The 3,039-nt window shown below is 48.4% G+C and overlaps 1 pseudogene across 1 annotated transcript; it reads right to left on the bottom strand.

Annotated features, from left to right (window-relative positions):
• Positions 1 to 246: 246 nt before the first annotated feature.
• Positions 247 to 1,241, bottom strand: LOC306655333 (Y-box-binding protein 1-like; annotated as a pseudogene). Its single transcript has one exon. The product of its transcript is annotated as a Y-box-binding protein 1-like (transcript).
• Positions 1,242 to 3,039: the final 1,798 nt, after the last annotated feature.

Here is a 3,039-nt window from a genome sequence, read left to right on the forward strand (position 1 = left end):
ATGAAACAATTTAAAAACCTTTAAAGATGTATTGAGAAAAACCAGACTTTTTTAAAAAACACACTTGCCATTACCAAAAGGAGACGTCTTTAGATAAAAATAATAAAAACCTCATGCTGCATAGATAATGCAAATAGTTCTAGTTATCTGGTCAACGGGCAAAAAAGCAAGAACTTAAGGTCTTCGGCTCCAGTCTTTTCATTTCTCATCGCTGGAATTTCGTATTCACTTCTTCTGGTTGGATGTCTACACCGGACGATGGTGGAGATGGTAAGCCCCGCCCTGCTCGGCCTCGGGAGCGGAGGAATTCTCAGCTGGTGGGTCGGCTGCTTTCCTCTCCTTGCCATCTTGTGGTTTAGGGTTTTCCGGGCGTCTGCGTCGGTAACTGCGGCGATACCGACGTCGAGGTGGCTGCTGACCTTGGGCTTCACCTCCTTGATTTTCCTTATCCTCTTCCTTGTCATCCTCTCCAGCTGTCTTTGGAGAGGCGGGCGCCTGCGGAATCGTGGTCTATAACCCCGATACATATTCCGTCGCACGGGTCTACCATGTTCTGCACTCTGGTTGTCAGCACCCTCCATCACTTTTCCCTGCACAGGAAGGTTGCAACCCCGTGGTCGTCGCCCATAGCGTCTTGGCTTGTAGTAAGGTGGGACCCCTCGCCTGCGGTGGGCCGGGTCTTTGGGTCAGGTCCCGTGGTTGGGCCAGGCCTTCGGGAGCACCCTCCGACCCCTCATTCTTTGCTCCCTCTCGTTGCTGTTCTGATAATCCTGCTGGTGATTGCGTGGAGGGCCCCGACCACGTGGGTAGCGTCTATCATGGTTTCGGTCTGCTGCGTACTTACTGCCTGGAACTGGAACTCCACCAGGGCCTGTAGCTTTTGCTGCCTCCGCACTTTCTCCTTCAACGACATCAGACGACTCAGTCTCTCCATCTCCTGCTCTGCCGAGGTGCTTCCTGGGTTCTTCTTTTTCTTGGCAGTCTGGTGTACAAATACGTCTTCCTTGGTGTCATTCTTGTTGATGAAACCATATCCGTTTCTTACGCTGAACCATTTTACTGCTCCCAAAACCTTGGTGGCAATGATCTTGTCCCCGCCGGCAGGAGCCGCCGCCGATGCAAGGTCGCCGGGCCACCACTCCCTGCGCCGCTGCCCGCGGTTCCCCGGCTTAGGTGTCTGCAGCGCTGAGCGCGGGGGCGGCAGGCGGCTGCTGGGTCTCGGCCTCGGCCTCGGAGCTCATGGCTGCGGTGATGGTGACTGGGGCCGCCTGCAGCTGCGGCTCCTCCCCGGATGTGACGGTAACTAGTCGGCGGGGCTGCTCAGGGCTCTCTGGGGTCATGCTCTCCGCTAGCTCCTGCACTTCTTCCGTTTTCGTATTAGAGGTTGAACCCAGAAGTGCTTAACCATTGAGCCACATCCCCAGCCCATTTTTTATGTTCTTTTTTTTTTTATGTTTTATTTTTTATTTTCTATTTTTTTTTAAATTATTTTTATGTTCTATTTAGAGATGAGTTGCTAAGTACCTCGCTAAGTGGATGAGGCTGGCTTTGAAACTTGTGATCCTCCTGCCTCAGCCTCCTGTGCTGCTGGGATTACAGGCACGTGCCACCATACCCTGCCTGCTCAGAATTTTTTTAAAAAATATAATCTATGCATGCAATTTATTTTATTTTTTTTTTAAAAATTTAAAATTTTATTTGTTCTAGTTAGTTGCACATGACGGTAGAATGTATTCATACATTTTGATAAATCATAAATAGCATAATTTCTCATTTTTCTGATTATACATGTTGCAGGATCACATCAGTCATGCAGTCACACATGTACATGAAGAAATAATGCCTGTTTCACTCTACTATCATTCCTTCCCCCATACCCCTTCCCCTCCCTTCACTCCCCTCTACCTAATATAAAGTAACTCTATTCTTCCCTATACCCCCTCCCCTTATTGTGAATTAGTTTCTGCATATCAGAGAAAACATTTGGCTTTTGGTTTGGAGGGTTTGGCTTATTTCACTTAGCATGGTATTCTCCAACTCCATCCATTTACCAGCAAATGCCAGAATTTCATTCTTCTTTAACTGCTCAGAATCCTATCAGCCTTCAAGGACCAGTCCCACCCTCTTCCAGACTGGGGAGCTTCTTTGGGAAAAAGGGTGAGGTGAGCTGAGCTTGCATCCCTGGTCACAGGGCTCAGCTCCTGTCTGTGGCATGAATGCATGAAGAAAACCCTGATTCAGTATGTATTTTAGGAGACACTCGGCATCACCCCAGGCTGCTGCTCTCAGGCCTGCCTTGGGCTGACTCTAGCAGGTGATCCTCACTCTTTGGCTTCCATCTGGCTTCAGCATCCCAGCCTATCACTGGCTGTCTTAGAGAAATCCTTTTCTCTGTCTTCTAACACTGTTTTGTCTTATTTTCTCCCAACCAAACCGTGTCCAGGAAATGTCCTAGGAGAAAAGCTGTGCCGTGGTTTCAATGTATCCCTTCCAAACTCACGTGTTGGAAACTTAATCACCTCATTTATATATTGATGATATTTGGAGGTAATTATTGCTAGATGAGGACATGAGGGTGGGGCTCCCATCATGGGATTAGTGGCTTTTTAATGTGGGGAGGCCACATATTTAGCCATGTTATAACTCAACAAGAAGACCCTCCCCAGATGCTGACACCTTGATTTTGGATTTCTTAGACTCCAGAACTATGATAAATAAATTCTTTTCTTTGTAAATTCCTCAGTCTGTGGTACTCTATTTTAGCTGCAGGAAACAGACAAGCTGCATGGGAAGATGGCCCAGGTCATGTCCAGAGGGGCCAGATGAGGCTGATACACAGAGGAGAATCATGAGTCCTGGTAGCAGAAGACTCAGGCCCTTTAAACGTGTTGGCACAGTGGGGAATGTGAGCTCAGGCCTGGACCTCCGCTTGAGAGCTCAAGTCGGCCACACTGACCCAATGGTTGGCATTGACAGAGAACTACTGTGCCCATGACGGTGGTGTTGGCTGCCAGAGCTCAGATTCTAAGGCAAAGATGT

Source organism: Sciurus vulgaris (assembly GCF_902686455.1).
Source record: "Sciurus vulgaris genome assembly, chromosome: 2".
NCBI classification, from domain to species: Eukaryota; Metazoa; Chordata; class Mammalia; order Rodentia; family Sciuridae; genus Sciurus; species Sciurus vulgaris.